Source organism: Dendropsophus ebraccatus, chromosome 8, assembly GCF_027789765.1.
Source record: "Dendropsophus ebraccatus isolate aDenEbr1 chromosome 8, aDenEbr1.pat, whole genome shotgun sequence".
Lineage (NCBI taxonomy): Eukaryota > Metazoa > Chordata > Amphibia > Anura > Hylidae > Dendropsophus > Dendropsophus ebraccatus.
In genome coordinates this window covers 107,108,865-107,133,221 of record NC_091461.1, presented here as the reverse complement: position 1 = coordinate 107,133,221, position 24,357 = coordinate 107,108,865, and the positions used below count along the sequence as shown (strand labels likewise).

General features: G+C 43.8%; 1 protein-coding gene across 3 annotated transcripts in view; it reads left to right on the top strand.

Annotated features, from left to right (window-relative positions):
* Window positions 1-9,439: 9,439 nt before the first annotated feature.
* KANK4 (KN motif and ankyrin repeat domains 4) overlaps window positions 9,440-24,357 on the top strand; it is a 106,095-nt gene continuing 91,177 nt past the window's right edge. Inside the window, exons 1-2 of one of the 3 annotated variants that reach the window (XM_069981342.1) lie at window positions 9,440-9,501; window positions 9,596-9,792. The gene's annotated coding sequence lies outside the window, so the exon portion shown is untranslated. The other 2 variants (XM_069981343.1, XM_069981345.1) reach the window with 2 other exon arrangements.

Sequence of the window (24,357 nt, the reverse complement as noted above, 5' to 3'; positions counted from 1 at the left end):
TTCTCCTGAAACTGAAAGCGGCCAAAACCGAGCTGGGTAACACTAAAATCTATGTACAGTCCCAGAGGGGCAAAGCTTCTGGGCCCTGTAAGGGTCTATTCACACAGCAGAGTCTGATGGTGACCACAGAGCCTATATAACACTGCATTTATAAGGATACGGTTACATGTCCATGTGGTGGAGTTAGTTAAGCTAGTTGGTTCTTTTCACTTGTGGCACTAGATGGTGTATGCCCGACAGCTCAGCCAGAGATGGTAATGTTGTGACGCCAGTGCTAGTCCAGCACACAGGTGTGATGTTGGTACCTGCTTGTTTTGTGTTCCCCAATGGTCGGTGACCTGCCGGGTTGTAGTGGGTCTCTTGGGCTCTTGTCACGGCAGTCCTGGGTGGCAATTGACCCACCCGGACTATCGGTACCGCCACCCACAGAAAGGGGAAAAATAACCCAAGGTGTGTGCGCTTTCTGTGTGTGGGTGCTGGTGCGGAAAAAGTATGACAGAGTCCCAGTGATATAAAAATCGAACAGCTTTACTGTAAAGTCACTCAGCAAATACAATACACTTTCATAGAATAGATAAATCTTCACACATACTTTAGTGCTTAAACTCGTTGTGCTTTAGGAGGTGCTTGGAGGAGTAAAGTGGAAGAGAGGTAGCTGTAGCAGTGCTTAGAAAGTTGAGTAGAGTAAAGGAGAAGAGGTGGTCGAAGGAGCCCTGACCCAGTGTAGCAAGGTACTCTGACGGAATACATTTGTAGTGAGATGTTTACTTGTACCTGTGTTTAGACTGTTTCTGGGGGTGTCTCAGTTACCTGCACTGCGAGATAGGATACGTAGACCTTCCTTTGGTAGCTTTGTCCTATCCAGGCTAGTTCCTCTGGTTCTTAGAATACTGCCCTGCACTTTTTAGACTTGTTCGCGGCATGGGTTAGGGTGTTCCTGGACTCTTCTTCCTTAAAGTGATTAACACTGCATAATAGGTATAGTAGAAGTAGTAGTAGTAGAAAACAGGCTGGTCTCTAACGGCATCTGAACACTTTTGTGTCTTAGACTAGACTGCACTGCTCACTTCCTCCCCCACAGAGTTAACTAACTCCTCCTACATGGGGTCAGTGTGTATGGAGAGCAGGGATAGGTAGAAGAAGAGAAAGCACCTCCTATAGGTCAGCACTGAACACATAGTATAACAATAACAGGAACCCCTTACATTCCTCAGCTGTGCATGAAACAATAAGACTTATAAATAACACTGACACCTAGTGGTGAAACTGTAAAGTACCTTTTATCACCACTTAACCTGGAGTGAGAACTTTGCAACAGGTGCCTAAGGCACTGAATAGTGGGACACCACATCCACATGTGATAGCCAATGGCCACACAATTTACTGACAGAATTGTGGGGCCCATGTCCAAGGTTTTTTTCCTTAACAGGGAGGGTACTGGGGCTTAGAGGGTACTGTCTATAGTCAGGAACAAGCAACATCTTCAAGTTAATGAAGAATACGTTTGCCGTTAACTTGGACCTAGTAACCTCATTGTTCAGATAAGGGATGGATCCAGTGTATCCATTTAAATAGGGCGTTCAGTGTTATTTTATTCTGATATAAAGCTCCAAATCCTCTGCTCAGCCATACAGTTAAATGATGCTGCCAACACTATGGGCAGCTTACTGCATACTGTGTTATTATAAAGTTCTGTGGATGCACAGTATGCAGTGAGCTCCCCCTAGTGGTGGCTGAAGGCATACAGAATCTTATCTATCAGAGCTTTTTACTAACCCACTGTGCACTAATCTGCCCCTATGTGTGTACATGTATTTTATGTGCACCCCTTCGAGGACTGGAGGTCCTAGAGCCCATGCAAGTCTATCTAGTGGCACTTCATCCTCAATACACAGCGCCAGAGGGGACATAAGGACATAGCTGACCAGTTCTGTTTGTTCATCACCATCACTAATACTATGTCCATCTCAGCACTTCAGAGCTTAGCGCAGCGGGAGCCGCTGGGGACACAATAATTTATCCCAATCAGGGATATGGATTATAGCAAGTGGCTGAAGGAAGCAGAGTGGCCTCCTCCTCATTACCTGTCTGCATGAGCACACTGTCTCCTATGGATTGCTCTACTCTGTTACTGGGCATAGCTCACAGATCCTGCACTGTATTGTCCTATTGTAATGGATGAGTTTGCAGAACAAACCAGGTGCTGCCCATAGGAGCAGAGCATCAGCAGGGCCATAGCCAGACTCTGATTTCATTTATCACCTCTTTCCCTGTAAAGGGGAACTCTGGAGGGGGGGGGGCATTTTTTTAAATCAACTGGTATCAGAAAGTTCTATAGATTTGCAATTTACTTCTATTTAAAAATCTCAAGTCTTCCCATACTTATCAGCTGCTGTCTGTCCTGCAGGAAGTGGTGTATTATCTCCAGTCTGACACAGTGCTCTCTGCTGCCATCTCTGCCCATGACAGGAACTGTCCATCTCAGTAGCAAATCCCCATAGAAAACCTCTCCTGCTCTGGACAGCTCCTGACATGGACAGAGGTGGCAGCAGAGAGCATGGTGTCAGACTGGAGAGAATACACCACTTCCTGCAGGAAATACAGCAGCTGATAAGTACTGGAAGACTGGAATTTTTTTTAAAATAAAAGTAAATTGCAAATCTATATAACTTTCTGCCACCAGTTGATTTGAAAGAAAAAAAAATTAATCGGAGTTCCCCTTTTAACTTTTTTTTGCCACTAGGGGAGTTCTCTGCATTTAGATTTACCCCCTTTTTCAAAAATTTTTGCACATATATGTCCTAATGTTGGGGAAGGAGTATAGAGTTTCTATGCTATACAGCTACAGCTGGCTGCATCCGGGATTGGAAATAACTCTGATTCCAGCTACTAGGGGAGCTCTCTGCATTTAGATTTACCCTCTTTTGAAGCGGGGACAAGCAGGGAGCAGCAGGGAATTGAAAGTTGCTCAATAAAGAGTTGCAGAGGACAGGGGTGGATGAGTATTGTTTGTTTTTTAGAAGTTTTTTCTTTAAGTTTTTATTTTTTTTATTTTTAAAGTAGTACAACACCATTTTTTTTTTTATTTGATACACTAGACCCCCTGCAATCGCCCCCTACACTCCATTCTGTGGATAGGAGATGAGATCAATTAGCTTAGAATACCCCTTTACACTGAAGTCTAATAAAAAAAAAATTACAACTTGTCCCGCAAAAAACAAGCCCCCTGCGGCTCTGCTGACTGAAAAATATAGTGATTATGTCTCCCAATGGGAGGTGGTGTAATTACTTGTGCCGGTATAAGACAGATCTTGCATGCCCAGGGCATAGGCGTATTTCATGCCATGGAGAGGCCATAGTACAGTGTAGGACTGCCCCGTGTATGAGGCCACCCTAACGTGGTGGGGTAGTTTATACCATTTTCAAATGGTAACCAAGAGCCTCATTATTTTTGTGGAAGTTTTTTTTGGCAGTTGGGGGGGCTGCTTTTAACTATTTTCATGTCTGTAGTGGGTCTGTATCTTGCCATTGCGGTGAGCTGTTGCATTTTTCTTGGTTTTTGTGTGGGGACAGGAAAGGGTTAAGCAGTCATTTTTAGCCTATAGTTTTGTTAGATTGTTATAATCGTCTTTGTGGCTGAATTCGCTCAGGATAATTCAGTCCTATTCTTTCTTTTTTTTCACCAACACTAAATAGTATTTCCAATAATAAATCAGAAAGGCGGAGATGTCAGGACGCACCAGTTTTTCGGGTTTGAGACGTCAAGGGCAGCTACAGATATAATCCATAACAAATATGTGATATCCAGATTGATGCGCCGAGTTTCACGTATGAATGCAAAACGATTTAATTTGCCATATGGGATATTCTAATGAGCTGGAAGACATTGAGTTCCGCACATATCTCAGAATTGTAAATGAGTTCATGGAGTCTCGGAAGTCATTGTATCATTGTGTCGGGGTGGTGGCTGTAGTCACAAGCTTATTATATCCTCCATTGGGCCCCGTTCCCACTGAGCAAAGGTAGCGGAATTCAGCGACGGAATTGTCCGCCGCGGAATGCCGAACATGTTCATTCTTCAGCGTGGACAGGGCAGGAGCGCGCGCCTCCCATAGATTTCCATTATGAGCGGGAGGCTAACGGCATTCCGCGGCGGACAATTCCGTCGCGGAATTCCGCTACCTTTGCTCAGTGGGAACGGGGCCTTGAGATGTCATTTATGGATCTCATACTGTGTCTACCCGAAGGTCAGGCTGCCTTCCCTGTGGGTGGCAGGGGCCTATACCAGATCCACAATCAGAGATCTCCAAACAGTGTCCCAAAGGACAACTCCCAACATGCAATGACTACTGAAGACCTAAAGAGGATGCTGGGAGTTGTTGTTTTGCAACAGATAATCATCTCCAACCTGTTCGACCTCTACAGCACCCATCATGCAATCCTTATACTCCCTATATCCAACCTGCACAGCTGTTGCCAAACGTCTTGCATGCCCTGGCACCCAAAGGCTATAAAAGAACGATGGGAGTCATTTGCAACAGCGGGAGACAGTGATCTCTAACCTGTGCAAAACTACAACTACCAGTATGATCTGCAACTTCTGCAAACTTATACAGATATGTAATTTACTTCTGATTATTGACACAGTGCTCTCTACTGCCACCTCTGTCCATGTCAGGAACTGTCCAGAGCAAGAGAGGTTTTGCTACTGCTCTGGACAGTTCCTGACATGGACAGAGGTGGCAGCAGAGAGCACTGTGTCAGACCGGAAAGAATACACCACTTCCTGCAGGTCATACAGCAGCTTATAAGTACTGGAAGACTTGAGATTTTTTAAATAGAAGTAAATTACAAGTCTATATAAGTTTTTTAAACTGGTTGATTTGAAAGAATTTTTTTTTCGCCGGAGAATGCCTTTAATGTTATGGGATAAAGCATTGAAAGTTTTAATGAAAATCCTTCCTTTTCCTCTCACAATCATAGGGATTCTTGTACAACCGTACAGGCTCTGTTCACATGGCTTTGCTGTGTGCATGAGGCTTTAGTATCTGTTTTCAGTTCTTGTAATCTGCTCATGCACCAGGAAGACCAGGATGAAATGTATAAAAGGAAAGATGCCGTTTTTTTCTCTCTCTTTGACTGATAGACACGTTGGGGGAGATTTATCAAACATGGTGTAAAGTGAAACTGGCTCAGTTGCCCCTAGCAACCAATCAGATTCCACCTTTCATTCCTCACAGACTCTTTGGAAAATGAAAGGTGGAATCTGATTGGTTGCTAGGGGCAACTGAGCCAGTTTCACTTTACACCATGTTTGATAAATCCGTTACTTACGCCAATTTACATGCAGGAGATCTATTCTAGTCAGAGATGTGATTGAGGGTTTATTTTTAGATGTGTTTCCCCTTTTATCCGCCATATCTTGTATGATCCATGGTCATGTGTCTCCGGCTAGGCCACACATTACTCTCACATCCCCTTTACATCATGTGCAGTTATTCGGAAAGTGACTGGTTGGAGGCTCGGAGCGGTAAAGGTCAGGGACGGCACTGAGAGAGCTTAAAGGACCATTAAACCCTAAAATATATATTGCCCTATAGAAAGGCCCTGTTAACTGGGACAATGATTGAGCAGCTAACTGCAACCTATTGCCCTCTGGAATCAGTCAGGCCAGTGTTTATCTTATGAATATACAAATTTAAGGGGCCAGCCCAATGGGAAAAAATGGAGAGGAGCAAAATATGGGGGCAGGAGAAACCAGTGCTGGGGTATTGATCTCTGTCCTGTGGCTTTGTATTAAATATCTGTACAGTGGTGCCTTGGATTACGAGCATAATGCGTTCCGGGACTGTGCTTGTAATCCAAATCCACTCTTATACCAAAGCAAATTTTCCCATAAGAAATCACTGATATGTAGACAATTGGTTCCACACCCCAAAAATAATCATTTATTATTCTGAATAACATGTAAAAATAATAAAAAAAATATTTAGAAACAGCAGAATCTGTGATATTATAAGTTACTGTACAGTAATGGAGAGGATGGGAAACACAAGGGCTGACAGAGACTGCAGGGAGCATGAAGGAATGAGCAGGGAATATGTGGGCACATGCAGCACTCTCTGTCCGGGGGGGGGGAGGGGTTTCAGCTATGAAGAGATTACCCCCACAGTCCTGTCCCCTGATGTAAGCCCCAGCCTGAAGTGGATCTGCCATGATTTGGAAGGTGAGGGAGACTTCCTGGGTCAGAGTACAGTGCTGTAGACCCTGCTATGCAGACCATACCCCTCCCCCACTCGCGCTCCCACCCAGTACAGGGAGCTCTTAAACCAAAGCAATGCTCTTAAACCAAGTCACAATTTTGAAAAACTGTGAGCTCTTAAACCAAAACGCTCTTAAACCAAGTTACTCTTAAACCAAGGTACCACTGTATTTTCCTCTAAAATGTCAGAAGTGTAAATTACTTGGATGCAGGGCTGGGAGATATAGCCCAAAAAATCATGATTTTTAAAAAAATGATTGTATATTTAAATCTCACTTTTTTCCGCTAATTATGATGGGTGTAGTAGTAGAGACATAGTGGATGAGGGGAGTAGTAGTAGATAAGGTAAGGGGAGTAACAGTAGTGGGAGTAGTAGTGTCTGGATTGGGAGTAGTAGTAGCAGTATTGGGAGTAGTATCAGCAGTGGAATTAGTAGTGGGAGTTGTAGTAGCAGTATTAAGAATAGTAGTAGTAGCAGCAGTATTGGGAGTAGTAGTGGAGTGGAATTAGCAATAGTAGTGGGAGTAGCAGCATTAGTTACTAGGTAGGCATGGTTGGGGAGCGATTGGGCGCTATGCCGAGTCCTCACCCACTCTCTGGTGATCTGGGTCTTTCCTTCCCCGGGGGCTCCTCGGTGCCTGGCCACTGCTGCTCCTCCTGGATCTCTAACACGATGGTGATGTCCTAGGTGCGGGTGGGCGGCCCAGAAGGGGGCGCTCTGACCTGTAGGAGGAGCAGCTTGCCGGACCTGGTCAGACTCCTTGTTCAAGCTGGAGGCCGCCAGTAATCGCACACCTGGGCCCTGTGTGCCACTGCTCCCCCTGCAGGTCACATTTTTATTTTTTGGAAAATCAAATGTACAATTTTCAATGAAAATCAAATCGATTACCGAATTCTGGGCAGATTAATCAAATTAATAAATACAATTAATCGCCAAGCCCTACTTGGATGGTTTCCCTACTTGATAAGATTATGACTCTCCATTTGTTTCTCACTTAGATCGCTGTTGCTATCACTAGTGGGCACTATAGAAGAAGAAATACATTGTGTAACCCTAGGTTGCCTTTAAGCATTATGGAGATTCTGCTGACAGGATTAAAAAAGAACTCCCTTGTCCGGCCACCTCAAAAATCTTCAGGATTCTGCTGACAGGCCCCAAGCAGAGCATTATCGTCTGACCAAGGGCAATCTCAAAAATGTACTGGATACTGAAATGGTCCAAACAGAACAATACTGTACTATACTTAAAAGGGTACCCAGAGAAAAAATCAGCTTGTGTCAAACAGGTTTGTAAATTACTTCTATTTCATTACTTATCAGCTGCTGGATGTCCTGATCAGCAGCAATTCCCCATAGAAAATCTCTCCTGCTTAGGACAGTTCCTGACATGGACAGAGGTGGCAGCAGAGAGCTCTGTGTCAGACTGGAAAGAATACAACACTACCCGCAGGACATACAGCAGCTGATAAGTATTGAAGACTGGAGATTTTTAAATAAATAAACAATTTACATATCTGTATAACTTACTGACACCAGTTAATTTGAAAATGTTTTCCTCTGTAGTACCCCTTTAAACAACTCAATTCTTCTGACAGACTTCCAAGCAATTGAAAAAAACAGACCTTTAGGTATTATTGAAGATATATAGTGCAATTGGTTAATGCGTGGTATGTATACAGTGTGTGTGGCACATTATGAGTGAGGTTCAAGGTGTGGACGGTACATGTGCAGTATGACCCTGATGAAAAACCATTTTGCTGTGGAATGGTATACCTGTGGGAGTTGTGGTTCCACAGAACTGTCAGATCGCAGGCTTAAAGGGGTTATCCAGCTAAATTTTTTTTCTTTCAAATCAACTGATATCAGAAAGTTAGATAGATTTGTAAAAATCTCAGATCTTCACATACTTATCAGCTGCTGTATGTCATGCAGGAAATGTTTTATTTTCAATCTGACACTGCTCTCTGCTGACATCTCTGGCCGAGACAGGAACTCTGTCTCGGTTTTCTATGAATTCCCATAGAAAACCTCTCCTGCTCTGGACAGTTCCTGTCTCGGCCAGAGATGTCAGCAGAAAGCACTGTGTCAGACAAAAAAAAAAAAAAAACACCATTTCCTGCATTACATACAGCAGTATGGGAAGATCTGAGATTTTTTAATACAAGTAAATTACAAATCTATATAACTTTCTGATATCAGTTGATTTGAAAGAAAAAGATTTTCGCTGGACAACCTTTTAAAAGGGTTGCACAGATTTGCCCCCATAGGACGGCAGCAGGCATGTGGTCCTCTTAACTCCTGGCACTCTTGGTGGAGAACACCAATGAAGAACTCTACAGAAGTGTATTCTGGCTGTCAGTGGTATTTGCTAGGCTGGAAACTATATACAGCTCTAAACCATAGCTACCTGTCTGCTAAAGAGGGGATTGGTTTAGTAAGCAGGGACCTGTTTGATATGTGTTAAATGCTTCGAAATCACTTGCTCTTGCTATATCACAAAGTTACCACTAGGTGTCAGCAGAGTACACTATGTATATTTACATACATATACATTTAGGGTACGTTCACACTTACCGGATCTGCAGCGTATTTTCTGCTGCGAATCCGGTGCAGATCTGCTGCGGATCCTGTAGGTGTAAACGCACCCTTAAAAAAAAAAAAAAAAAAAAAATACTGAAAATCAGGGTTATAAAAGTGCTGTTTGGGGGTGGTGTAATGTGCCAGTATATGTGTGCCTATGGATCCAGTGGGTGGCGTCTGTGAGTGGCGTGTACTGGTGCTGGTACATATTGCGTCCTATGTGGCGTGTATACTGCATGGGTGCAGGTTGTTGCTGATGCATGTCAGCATGTGAGTGGCATACATATACATAACTTGCAGAATTGGTACAGCTTGTCAATGTTTTATATTGGGTGTATGTCTAGTCTATGGGTGGCATGTTAAGGGCATGTGTTTAGCTCATGCATGGGCAGTATGTGTAGGTGTCATGTGACGTGTACATTCTTCTATCATATACATGCTCATTTGTCTTATGCATGAAGATAACATTCCTTTCTCTGGTGTTGTTGCCATCAATGGGGACCCACACTATACTGTGACATTACGCAGACTGCCACTACAGTCGTCTGTATTCTGCATGGAGTGGATAAAGGGAAGCTGCAGGAACCTGGATCTGACAGGGGGGCACTTTCCTCCTTGTATATGCCCCCTTTCCCCTGCAGCGACCTGCGCACATCAAGGTAAGCAAAATGCAGTGTAATATTTATCAATTAGAGGGGGGGTGGTATAATCCATTATTATGGTAGAGATAAAAACCCTTTTTTCTCTATTAAGGAAGGACAAGGCAGTGAGAAGACGCTGAAGTAAGTTTTCTAGAAGGCAGATTTTTCATACTCCTTAAGAAAGACAGTGTCAGCATCTGGCTGATCGAGTAAGAATGTAGGACCATCCCACTCGCAGGCACTTCCACACACACAGCTCCATGTACAGTCTGCAAACCTGCGGGAACCAGGCAGCCACACATCCCCAAGGTAAGCCCAATCTATCTCTCCTTCATTTCCCTTCCTTTTTACCCTTTACCACTGACCGGGGGGCATGAGAGGAGGAGGCGTGAGAGCATGCCGGGGCTGCTCCTTGCATCCTATGGAATATCTGCAGCTGTTTCCTTGCAGATAAAACCGTTCAGTGCTATCCAGCCCCCCCTATTCCCATATCGCTTTCCCACTCATAGAAAACAATAGGATCGCCTCTGGAAAGAGGGAGGAATCCTGCAATCTTTAAATCGGCAGAATAACTTCACCTCTTTTCCCCAAAAATATAGACCCCCCCCCCCCCTTACTTCCTCCATAGAAGCATGAGGTTATTTACCATAGTGGCTTGATGAACAAGGACTCGATATAAAGACCCCTATATGGGCCCCTAATAGGAAACATCTGATTGTATGAGGGTCCTCAGCGGGGCTTTGCCAAAACCTGAGTGCGGACGGAGAGAAGAAAGCAATGCATCAAAGAGTTAACCCCCCCCCCATGTTTATAATGAGAGGGGCTCGTCTGGTATTTAATTGACCCGCTATGGGATTACAGTCAGATTCCTTCACAAGGGAAGGGAGGTAATGGTCCGATCCTGAATTCTCGACATCGAGGAATGGGGCGACTCTTCTACAGGAGAGGTGGGTGTGTGCCCTTGTGTTCCTGACAAAGAGAGAACTTTGGGACTAAGTGGCTCCATTGTTTCCAGTTGCCAGACTTCTAAGGTTTCTTCTTCGTGCTGAGTTTTCGTCGCAGTGTGACTGCGCAGTGGTGCTGGATTTAGATGTATTTCCTATTTAACCACAGCTGCGGAATGTTTAACCCCTGGAGCAGTGAAAGGCAGTCCCAGCATTTGAGGGGTTAATAGCAAACAGTGAGCGTGCAATCCGTGTGAGACCCACGGCGTCTGCCTCCTCTGCCTTGTTCTCCGGTGATGAAGTGGTTAACGTTTTGCAAGAGACGGTTTGGACGCAGGATGTGGATTGCGATCTAGCGGTAAATTAACACGAACGATAAGATGACTATTTTCCACTGTAGTGGCGTTTTTTATTGTCAGGCAGAATATTACGTTTTTTTTGTGATATAGTCAATAGTTCTGCATTATTCCATCGTCTTTTACGCTAAAGTCTGCACAAAATGAGGAAGCAATGGAAGATAAGGCTATGAGCGCTTCTGTAACATCTAAGATTATTAAAGATGTTATCATTTTATGTATACTGCTCCAATGCAGTCCTGTGTGTCTCTATGGTTACAGACTACAAATAAATTTTGTGTAGTCTGATCTTGCCGTTATTGGTCAAACTGGCCATATACCTTAGATCAGTGGTGGTCAGTCATCCTGGATGATGGGGATTGGCTGGAAAGTTAAAGGTTGTGCACCACTACCTTAGATTAAAGCGACTCTGTACCCACAATTTTACTCCCCCCCCCCTCCCCCCAAACCTCTTGTACCATCAGATAGCGGCTTTTAATCCAAGATCTGTCCTGGGGTTCGTTCAGCAGGTGATGCAGTTATTATCCTAAAAAACAACTTTTAAACTTGCAGCCCTGTGTCAAATTGGCATGGCCTAGAGTACCCGTGCCCTAACCCTGCACCGCCTCTCCATCCCTCCTTACTGCCCTCCTCATTATTAAGAATGCCATGGGCAGTATTTTTCTTATTCATCACTTGTGTGAACCCTGCACAGGTGCTTTAACGATCCAGCACTTGTGCAGTGTTCAGACAGGTGATGAATAGGAAAAATCCTGTCCAAGGCATTCCTAATAATGAGGAGGGCGGGGAAGAGGGACGGAGAGACGGTGCAAAGCTTGAGCACACACACTCTAGGTCACGCTAATTTGACACAGGGCTGCAGGTTTAAAAGTTGTTTGTTAGGACAATAACTGCATCACCTGCCAAACGGACTGCAGGACAGATCCTGGATTAAAAGCAGCTATCTGAAGGTACAAGCGGTTTGTGGGGGGATACAAAGTCGCTTTAAGTTAGCAAAACTTTCTTATCTTGGGGTCAGCCAATGTATATGGGGCAGATTTCAGGGGAGAGAAAAGACAGGCATGTTGGAATTCAACAAATTTTTATAAAGATAAGACTCTGCCAGAGTTGTTTGGCAGCAGGTTTCTACCCTCTCCCAATTCAAAAGTAAATGAATGCTCAACTGAGAATGCACGTGTATGAGGAAATTGGAAGAGATGGCTGTCGACCAAACAAGTGTGTGGCCAGAATCCCTCCACTCTCTCTTCCTTCTGTTCTTGAAAATTTACGGATAGTAAACGATTACACAGGATCAGACTACACAGGGTTTGTTTGTAGTCTGTATCCATGGAGACACATAGAACTGCATGGATATTGAATACTGTACATGAATTAGATAGTAGTAGAGAAGAAAGAATAATAAAAGTGCCATATGTCTGCAGGATCAGACTACAACACAGGGCTTGTTTGTAGTCTGTATCCATGGAGACACATAAAATGTTAAGTATATAATATACTGTACATTGGAATAAGGTGGGCGATGCATATGGTGCATCACTGGAAAAACGACCACTGTTGCTTACAGCTGTTCCTATTAAAGTCTTTGGCCGTTTCTTAAAGAACCAAGCATTGTAATCACCACTGAAGACTGTGCCGCCCTTTGCCATAGTGAAATGAAGAAGCTTGGAGTCCACACTGACAGCACTTTCTGGGCTAAGGGGGAGGATAGCTACAGTACATAGGAAGAAGAACATGTGTGTAATAATGGAGCCTGCAGGTAGCCTATGCTGTACAGGTGTGGACCAGTCAGAAGAACAGATGTAATCTAGACTGGGACATGCATCCTATAGCGCCACCCCCCTGCTTTATGTATATACCACTGCAACCACATAGAACTGAACAGCGGTTTCACATTTGGTGACTTTCCTTGTAGACTATATAAATAACACATAAATGACAAATCCTTCTGGCATCACAAAATCTCATCTAAGAACAAAACACACACCGCCCACCTCTCTGGGGGTTACCACACTATCCGCCGCTTAAAGAAGTAGTCTTATCCAAATCCATCTCTTCGTGCTTTTGCAAGTTTCTGTCATTCTGTGTGGTTTAGAATTTGTATCTCTGCTTGATGTCAGTGAATGGAAACATTGGCAGAGACTGAAACCGTGTTCGCAAGTCTGATTGGTTTGCAACAATGTATCAATGTAGGGAATGTTCTGTGAGCAGAATGTAGTATTCTTGTAATTCTTCCTCTTCTGGGCTCCAGGCTGCACTCATACACTGCAACAAACTTGGCATATCAGTAGCCCATGCCATGCTACATTCTGGTACTTTTTAGCATCTGGTCTAGTGTGGGGGCAGTGCCAGGACTCCTGAGCAGTGAGGATACCCCATACATATAAGGGGGTCCAGACCCATCAGACCTTCGGAGGCCAGAAGAGAGGAACAGGCTATACTTATGGTTTATTATGATCCATTAGGGATACTAATTCTCCTTAAGGAGAGTCCATCATAAAAACGTGGAAACTTTTTTAGAGGAGGGGTACTCTAGCTAAAAAATTCTTTCAAACTTGTGTCAGAAAAAGCCAGAGATTTATAATTTACTACTATTAAAGAAATCTCCTGTTTTCAGTACTTATCAGCTGCTGTATGTTGTGTAGGAAGTGTTGTATTCTTTCCAGTCTCTCTGCTGCCACCGCTGTTCATGTCAGGAACTGTCCAGAGCAGGAGAGGTTTTCTATAGGAATTTGCTACTGCTCCGGACAGTTCCTGACATGGACAGAGGTGGCAGCAGAGAGGAGTGTGTCAGACTGGAAAGAATACATCACTTCCTGCAGGACATAAGGCAGCTGATAAGTACTGGAAGAAGTGAGATTTTTTAACAGAAATAATTTAAAAATCTGTATGACAGTACCCCTTTAAAGCACAGTATATATGCTATTCTGCCCCCCAACAAAAACCTGACCAGTCTGAACATAATTTTTCCCTCTTCTCTATATAAAGAGTAAATGATTCCATTCACTGCCAGCAAGCAGAGAACTAGAAACCAGTGTGCGAGCATTTATAGCACAGTGGATACGTTTCTTCCAGGATTCCTCCAACACCGGAATGATAATAAACTCCTCCGGGTTTCATGCGGAGGACGTGGGGCCGAGATCCTTTTTTTAGGACCTGGATAAGACGATAATATTTTTCCTGGCTTCGCGCTCATCCCATTTCCGTCTGAGTGGTAACGCATGAATAAAAATAGCATGGTTTCCTGATTTTATCTCAATGAATCCTAAGCTTGGTCCAGGACATAATCGTAGGGGTAAGAAGTTACGGTCGGGTGCAGTTAGAGCCCCCGGACGCTGACGCGTGTTTGGCCTTGTGTTTCGCCTCTGCTCTGCGTTTTGAATAATTGATTTGATGGCGATTGCTTCACTTTATGTTCCCCGCGAAGCTCGGAAACAATAATGACTGCGCTCCCCCGCACAGATCGCTGATACAATAGGTGGAATCTGGGAAGGGTCCATAGGGACAAGGCCTAGCCGGCAGCAACCCGCATGAATCATGGCAGGAGCCTCAGCGGATTGTAGGGATCATTAAGTCTCCTTCATGCCCTGATTGCAGTTTCCCTAGAATAAGCAAAATTGAGATGACGTAAGGTGAAGCCTGTCACCAGAGGAGCTGTCAGCAGTCTAACATATAGCAGAGAGTTGCCTAATACTTATAACGCATAGAAAATAAAGCAACTATACAAATAGCTCATCATGTATGTGCAAAACCATTCTCCCTATAGCTCTTTGTTAAAAGGTTTGTCCAGTTTCTTTGCTTTGTCTCATCCCTGTAAAATCTAAAAAATCTAGAGGAAAAAGCCTAGAAGAAGAAAGGGAGAGAGTCGCACATGACTGCAGGATCAGACTACACAGGGTTTGTTTGTAGTCTGTAACCATGGAGACACATAGGTTCTGTATTGATACCATATACATAAAAAAGTAGGATGTAAATTCTGCCAGCAGCATCAACATCGAAAGGCATGAGGCTACTGTAGCACACGGCTTTCTATAAGAGTTAGGCTGGGTCCACACTGTGTTTTTCTGATCTGTTAACGTATACGTTTTATGGGAAAAACGGATGCAAAAACGGTTGCAATTGTATGCCATCCATTTGGATCTGTTTTTCCATTGACTTTCATTATAAAAAAAAAGAAAGGATTGAAACGGATGCGTTTTTTTAAACGTGCACAAAAATTGTGTTGATTAAGTTTTTCTGTCCAAAAAAAACGGATATGTTGAACGGATAGGAAACACGTAGTGTGAATAAAAAGTGTAAAAAGTGGGGGCCCCACTGGTGACCTCCAGTGATCATGAGAACTATCAGGAAGCAGCTAGCAGCAGCAAGCTGCTCTTCGCCAGTGTCAATCATCTCCCGCTAGGCAGCCCGGTAAACTAATCCAGCTTCGATCCTGTGCACTTCTCCCGGCTCGATCCCCTGATCATTGAGACCCCAACCTATCAAAACTTTTAACCTATCCCTCTGACATGTCATTTTCAATTTGTTTTCTTAATGATAGTGCCCGTTTACTGTTTTGTATAGATAGATCTTGTGCACATTTATTTGTCTCCATGGCAACAGACAACAAATAAACTCTGTGTAGTCTGATCCCAAAACCATGCTGCTTTTTTTTTTTTGCCTACTTTGATGGTTAAAACAAATAGTTGTAAAGGTGGTAACAATTATTATTATTATATCCACTGACTGACCTCACAGATGTGAGGGCCCTATTACACGGGACGATTATCGTGCGAAAAATCGTTATATCGTTCGAATTTAAACAAAAATCGTTCTGTGTAATTGCAGAAAATGATCGAAAAATTGCCCGTATGCCGTTGATTGTTGATTTAGATCTAAACCTAAAATTATCGTTAATCGTTCGCTAATTGTAATTCCACATTCGTTCGCTCAAGTTCCGCATTTTTTCACTAATCGTTCAGTGTAATTGCACATTGTTCATTGTTTTGCTGGAATCAGAAGGAATAAACGATCGTAGTAACGATCGTAACTAATGACCATCGTTCTGTGTAATAGGGTGAACGATTTCAGGTTAACGATAAACAGTTTGCGATCGTTTATCGTTAAAAATCTCTCCATGTAATAGGACCCTGAGACGTGTACCCAGTGCTCAGTCTATCGGTATAAGCAGGAAATGACAGAAGGCAGACATACTGAAAATCCAAATGTGGGTCTCCTCCGCTGGCTGCTCCACTGACTGATCGCTCGCTCCGGCTCCTATTTTAGCGTCAGCAGTTCCTTAATGACTCCCACTTGTGAAGATTTAGTAAGATGTCGATCTCTCGGTCCGTATGGGTGTTAATGTTTATTATTCAGATATTGCTGCAGGAAATAAATACTATCACAAAACCTTCAGGAATAGAAGATGTCAGCACATATCACCGCAATGCCTCTCATTGTTGTTTTACATAAATGCGGTTATTTAAAGGGGATTTCCATGAGCCGAGAATCTCCCCCAGCAATGGAAAAAACATGGGATGTCTGGCTGTCATCAGCTGCTATCAAAGGGAAAGTGCTTACTATAATAGTTATTCATCTCTCATAGGGATGGGGAACCTCCAGCCCTCCATCTGTGGCAAAACTACAATTCCCATCATGCCTGGACAGCCAAAGCTTTAGCTTTGGCTGTCCAGGCATGATGGGAATTGTAGTTTTGCCACAGCTGGAGGGCTGGAGGTGCCCAATCTTATGATATGAGGGAGATGGAGGCCGATGGGACGTAACAGAATGAGTGTTACATAGTGGAAGGAACAGGTTCCTCAGCAGTGCAGAGTATTTCAGGAAATGAGCATGATTATGCTGTCTGTGAGTGGAGTGTGAGGTGTGTGTAGTGAAGACGAGGGATAATGTGAGGAAGAACGTAGGAGGTCACAGAGTAAATGTTACATAATGGAAGCAGCAGGGTCCTCAGCAGCACAGAGTATTTCAGGAGAGAAGTGTGCCTATCTTGTGGAGGGCTGGGCAGTGACCCCTCATGTGATGATATTAGTAAGGATGGGCTGTATGTGACAGGGATATGATCTAATGGTGGTTTTACACAGAGCAATAATTCGCCCAATCGCACGATTAACGATTTTGAATGAACAAATTTTTTTTTTCTAACGATCGGCGTTTAGACAGAAAGATACATCGTTCGAAATATTCGTTTTGCGATCGCTTAAGCCTATGTCACACATAGGGGAAATCGTTGAAAGAATGTTTACACTGAACAATCTGCGAATTTTTTGCGAACGATCAACGACAATTTGAGAACTTGTTGAAAGATCAAAATGAACTATTTTTCGCTTGTCGCTTGATCGTTCTCTGCGTTTACACGTATGATTATCGTTCCAATTCGACCGTTATCGGGCAAATTCGAACGATACATCGTTCCGTGTAAAACCACCATAAGGAAGGTTACAGAGTAAGGGCCCTATTCCACCGGACGATTATTGTTTGCATAATCGTTAACGATTAACGATCTCAAACGACCGCTATTGCGAAAGACCTGAAAATGTTCACTCATTTCCATGGAACGATAATCGTTACTTATGATCGTAATTGTGATTTTTTTTCTTCGCTATTTATTCGCTATTGCGTTTGTATCTATTGTGAACGACCGAACGATGTCTTATTCAATGCGAACGATTTGCGAACGTTTTGCAAACGAGCAGCGATAAAAATAGGTCCAGGTCTTATAAAGCGATCAACGATTTCTCGTTCGGTCGTTAATCGTTAATTGCATTTCAACCAAACGGTTATCGTTTAGATTCGAACGATTTAACGATAAACGTTAGATCATTCAGATTTAAACGATAATCATTTCCGGTAATAGCAGGCAATGAATTAAACGACCAGTGAGAAAACGTTTAATAGAATCTGCACCGATTTTCATCATTAATCGTTTGTACATCGTTCGGATTAATAACACGGTGTTCGGTCGTTCCCTGGCCTATCAGCCAGGAAATGACGAGCACAAGAACGACTGTAAGTAACGATCATCGTCCTGTCTAATAGGGTCAACGATCGTTTGTCATAGTGGTCGCCTGAGATCGTTTATCGTTAATCTCCGAAAAATCGTCCTATGTAATACCACCCTAAGTGCTACATAATAGAAGCAGCGGGGTCCTCAGCAGCACAGAGTATTTCAGGAGATGAGTTTGCTGATCTTGTAGGGTTGCAGTAGCTTGTCTATTCAGAGTCATGATGTGAAGAGGAGGATGGGGACACATGGGCGATCAGAGTCTGTAGACCAGAGGGAATCCATGGTCCTGTTTATTCCATGGTATGTGGAGTCCTGCAGCATGCATAGCTTATAAAAAAAGGAAGCACTATCCCTTTAAGTGTGCACTTATGCCCTCGATTCACACGTTGTAAGAGTGCGGCTGTATTTGCGGCTGTAATTGTGCGGCGGTATTTTTGGTGGTTCGTGTGTATGCTGGGAAGTATAGGATATGCGGCTGCACAGTGCACACTATGTATGAATCTACGGCCCTATCGTAAACGGACCCGTAAAAAATGAACAAGACCATTATTTGCGGCTGGACATGCGGCCGAGGATTGACAGGCGGTCCGTACGGAGTACTTCAAAAATAGCCGGCAATGATGCCGAATGCCGATGCCTCTAATAGTTACTATATTAAATTAATCAAAGACATTTTATTTGTAATCAAGACACTTTCGTTGATCAATAATTTATTTCTAACGAATCCATCATTTTGCAATTAAATATACTGTTAAAAAAAATAGATATATAAATAAATGTATATTTATCTATATATTTATTTTTTGACAGTATATTTAATTGCACAATGATGGATTCGTTAGAATTAAATTATTGACAAACGAAACTGAATTTATTTCCAAGAAAATGTGTTTTATTCATTAAATATTAATTAGTACAGGAAGCTCTATAAGCCGGTAATTCATATGCCGGCAATAGAGCATTCTGTACTAATCATCACTTTACTTTAATGAAAACATCAAATGTTTCTTCTAATTATGTTATGACAATAACATTATTAGAAGAAACATTTAGAATTATATGTGCGCTCAGCTGATTGGCTGTTCGGCTGAGCGCACATATAATAAGCCGGTCCGCAGCACAGTGACTTCATTGTGCTGCGGACCAGCGAAGAGGACACATCGGGGTGAGTATAGAGCTCTCCCCACCCCCTCCCCGGCACTGCACCCCTCCCAGCAAGGAAGGGGGGGTCAGTTAACCCCTTCCTTGCTGGGATGGGTGCAGTCTGACATCAGTCTGGCCCCCAGGGGGTTAAGGGGGATGCAATACATCCTCCCTTAACCCCTTGGGGGCCAGACTGTAAGCAGCGATCTGTAAAGATGCTGCATACTGTAAGGTGCACAACACCGCTCACAATGATGGGTGTTGTGCTCCTGTTTGTGTGTTTTTTGTGTGTTTCTCCCTTTTTGTTTTTCAGATATCGGTATCCTGTGGATTACGTCGGATTCCGTGGACTACGTCGATGACCAGCGGTTGTTCTTTGAATTTTTTAAATAAAATGGTCAATGAGGGGTGTGGGGGTGTTTTTATTTGAATAAAAAAATTTGTAAACTTGTGTCTTGTCTTTATTTCTTTACTTTATAGACTTAGTAGTGGAAGCCGTCTAATAGACGGAATCCATTACTAAGTCGGGGCCTAGTGTTAGCCGGTATAAAATGGCTAACACTAACCCCCTATTATTACCCCAGTACCCAATGCCACCAGGGGTACTGGGAAGAGCCGGGTGCCAGTGGTCCCGGAGCGTCAAAATTGGCGCTCCTGGACCGGGCGGCAGCAGGCTGGTAATATTTAGGCTGGGGAGGGCCTAAACCAATGGCTCTTCCCACCCTGGTGTTACCAGGCTGCTGTCGTTTGGTTTTTAACCCGGCTGGTTATAAAAATAGGGGGGACCCTATGCGTTTTTTTTTAATTATTTATTTATTTAAAAAAAAAACGCATAGGGTCCCCCCTATTTTTATAACCAGCCGGGTTAAAAACCAAACGACAGCAGCCTGGTAACACCAGGGTGGGAAGAGCCATTGGTTTAGGCCCTCCCCAGCCTAAATATTACCAGCCTGCTGCCGCCCGGTCCAGGAGCGCCAATATTGACGCTCCGGGACCACTGGCACCCGGCTCTTCCCAGTACCCCTGGTGGCATTGGGTACTGGGGTAATAATAGGGGGTTAGTGTTAGCCATTTTATACCGGCTAACACTAGGCCCCAACTTAGTAATGGATTCCGTCTATTAGACGGCTTCCACTACTAAGTCTAAAAAGTAAAGAAATAAAGACAAGACACAAGTTTACAAATTTTTTTATTCAAATAAAAACACCCCCACACCCCTCATTGACCATTTTATTTAAAAAATTCAAAGAACAACCGCTGGTCATCGACGTAGTCCACGGAATCCGACGTAATCCACAGGATACCGATATCTGAAAAACAAAAAGGGAGAAACACACAAAAAACACACAAACAGGAGCACAACACCCATCATTGTGAGCGGTGTTGTGCACCTTACAGTATGCAGCATCTTTACAGATCGCTGCTACCAGTCTGGCCCCCAAGGGGTTAAGGGAGGATGTATTGCATCCCCCTTAACCCCCTGGGGGCCAGACTGATGTCAGACTGCACCCATCCCAGCAAGGAAGGGGTTAACTGACCCCCCCTTCCTTGCTGGGAGGGGTGCAGTGCTGGGGAGGGGGTGGGGAGAACTCTATACTCACCCCGATGTGTCCTCTTCGCTGGTCCGCAGCACAATGAAGTCACTGTGCTGCGGACCCGCTAATTATATGTGCGCTCAGCCGATCAGCCAATCAGCTGAGCGCACATATAATTCTAAATGTTTCTTCTAATAATGCTATTGTCATAACATAATTAGAAGAAACATTTGATGTTTTCATTAAAGTAAAGTGATGATTAGTACAGAATGCTCTATTGCCGGCATATGAATTACCGGCTTATAGAGCTTCCTGTACTAATTAATATTTCATGAATAAAACACATTTTCGTTTAAATAAATACAGTTTCTTTGTTCAATAATTTAATTCTAACGAATCCATCATTGTGCAATTAAATATACTGTCAAAAAATAAATATATATATAAATATACATTTATTTATATATATATTTATTTTAACAGTATATTTAATTGCAAAATGATGGAATCGTTTACATTTAATTATTGAACAATAAAAGGGACTTTATTAGACAGAAAATGTGTTTTATTAATTCAATATATTAACCATGAGAGACATCGGCTATACTGCAGAGGATCGCAAACCCCGGTAATAGCGATTCATGTAAACTGTGTTCCCTGCTTTCCCAGATGCATCCAGAGGTGTTTGCATCACTTTCTTAACATTTTATTTGTTATTTTTAGTTGAACCAGATTTCCAAGTAAATGACCGTATGTTTTGAGCCGCATGTCTATTTTTTCCCACGGCCGGAGTTTCACCCGCACATTTACAGCCGCATAAAAAATACAGCCGCACAGTTACAGCGTGTGAATCCAGCCCATATGATCTGCAGATACTGTCTATAAACTATAAATAACTATGATGGAGACTCCTCCGTGTCATGGCATACAGTTATTAGGAGTTAGTAGCATGCTCCATAATAGAACTCCATGGCAAATTGTTTAACATTCCTCAGCATGTAAGAGGGATATGTGTGATATAGAAGATTATCCAGTCACTTGTCTCCATTCCCTGCCCTCATCATGTGACCCTGCCCCGTCACATGCAGCCCTCTCCTCACCGACATCATCACATGAGGCGACAGCTCACTGAACCTTTAAAAAGTCAGTTGACTCCTCTCCTGAAATACTCTGTGCTGCTGTTGATTCTGCTCCTTTCACATCTGTTGCAGTCAGGTGCAGCCTTGTGCCCATTAACATCATCCCAAGCAAAGAAGAAGTCATTGCCCCTAAAGACTTGCACCCAGCTCTGCTGAAATACTCTGTGCCGCTGAAGACCACGCATACCGCACCATAAGGGCCAAAGCTCATCCTAGAATTCATGGCTTATCCATGTTGTACTGATTCATTTCATTATATATCTCCATATATCCTTAAAGGGGTATTCCCCAAAAAATTATTTTGGCATTAATACATTGGCCACCCATAGCTTTACATCTTTCCAATATCAATTTATTATGGATTCTGCACAGTTTTGCTGTTATCTAGATGCATTCACCCCCACCAAACGCATATAATCATCAAATCTCAGTCCAACCCGAAATCACTCCCTGCTACTGGCCCCCACCCTCCTTGTCGTCATCACGTGTCCTCCACCAACCCCGCTCTCACCCGCGGCACACACCCCCTTGGTTAAAAGCTTCCTATCACTTTTTGACCCATCTGTCGCCATGGTAACAGACAACAAACAAACCCTACGTAGTCTGGCCCCTACTTAGTCAGGCCCAGTTTTCTGATCATCCACCAAATGGTACAGATTAAAAGGAGTATGGCTGAAGGATCAGACTACACAGAGTTTGTTGTCTGTTGCCACGGAGACGCATAACTCTGTATAGAAGCTGTAGAAACAAGACATTAAAGGGTGAACACACACATTCATATCACTGTTTAACAGAATGTGATAGATATCTACCATAGGAAATTCCAGATTCTAGGTGAAGTTTCCCTTTAAGACTAATGACCCTGTAAAATGCCACCATATTAGCCACTCCCGCATTGTTCTGTAAGGTCCCTTTCATCACTTCTATCCCATTATCAACAATGGGTCATCGGGTCGGCTTCCTAACCAGCAGCGATAATGAATAGAAAGGGGAAAAAAAAGGCTTTTAACTAGAGGATACGCTCTAAAAATATAGCGGCTTTACGAGGAGGCCGAGCGAACCCGCTGTATTATCAGGGCCGAAAGACAACACTTATTTACCCGGGGAGATTTTATCTTTTCCTGCTTGTTTAGAGGTGAAAATCCCTCGAAGGATTAAAAATGAGGTTTCTCCAAGATTCTCAGCACGTAGAGATTACGCCTCTAATCTACTGAACCGCACGGCAGATATCTGAGCCCGACATGGCGGGTTTATATGTGAGTATTATCTGCTATGTGCCGATTTATAAACATCATTACAAAGAACGTGGATTCACAAGGCGTGCGCAGTCACTGGGGGATTCTGGGAGCAGCAAATTCCTAGAAAAAGTAAGAAAGGGAGGCAAACTATGGATAAAATGGCCATATAGGTAAAGGAGTGCAGCTCTGGAGTATAATACAGGATGTAATTCAGGATCAGTACAGGATAAGTAATGTAATGTATGTACACAGTGACCCCACCAGCAGAATAGTGACTGCAGCTCTGGAGTATAATACAGGATATAACTCAGGATCAGTACAGGATAAGTAATGTAATGTATGTACACAGTGACCCCACCAGCAGAATAGTGAGTGCAGCTCTGGAGTATAATACAGTATGTAACTCAGGATCAGTACAGGATAAGTAATGTAATGTATGTACACAGTGACCCCCACCAGCAGAATAGTGAGTACAGCTCTGGAGTATAATACAGGATGTAACTCAGGATCAGTACAGGATAAGTAATGTATGTACACAGTGACCCCACCAGCAGAGTAGTGAGTGCAGCTCTGGAGGGTGTGGTTACTGGGTGTGTCTGCGTTTGCTCCTGAGCTCCACACATCCAGACTTCCAGGAGGAGAGAGGCTGATTTACCACCTGCTTCCCCAGGAAGGTGGCAGCTTCCTGGGAGAGTCTTCAGCATGGATCCCCTGACCTCCACCTCCCGGTCAAGGCCGGCGGGGGGTGTAGAGAGTAAGCTACCGGCCAGCGCTCCGGCTGGAGGGGTAAGAAGATCTAGTAGGGTTCGCAGCAATGTGGACCCAGCCCTTCCAGCGACGGGTGGAAGCCGCAAGGTTTGTGATGCAGATACAGAGCCTACAAGCAAGGTGAGCGCAAGAAGGGGTGCAGGTGCAGCTGCACGGAGGGGCTCCCAGGAGAGTCAGGTGGTGGAGCAGTGGGGTCTCAGGGGGCCCAGGGAGTCTGCAGCCACCTATGGCACCAGGATAGCTGCAAAGCTTGCAGAGTATGAGCAGCTGGGAAAGAGACTGAAGGGGTTAAGAGAAGACCTGAAGTTTGCAAAACACAGAGCCAGCTCAGCCCCAAAAAAGCAAAAACCTGGACTCACAGCAAAAGTGAAGTCTCTGCAGCAGGAGGTGAGAGAGCTGGAGCTGCAGAGGATGGTTATCCTGGAGGGCAGCGATGTCTTCAGGGAAAAACTACTGAATGAGGACAGGTTTACTAAAATGAAGTCCCCAAAAAAAGAGGAGGATGAGAGTGATTGCTCAGCGGATGAAGAGAGCAGTGGTGATGATGATGATGAGCAAGACATGGAAGCTGAATCAGCTGAGGTCTCTGTGGCAGCAAGTGGAGAAGCTGTGGAAGCTGAATCACAGCCTGTGCAGAGTGTGAACATGTCCCAAGCCAGCATTCCTGCAGCACAGGTGGCACTACCATCATCTGATGAAAGTGCTGGTGAGGAGGAGGATGGCGGAGGTGCGCTGATGGCCCAAATTATCA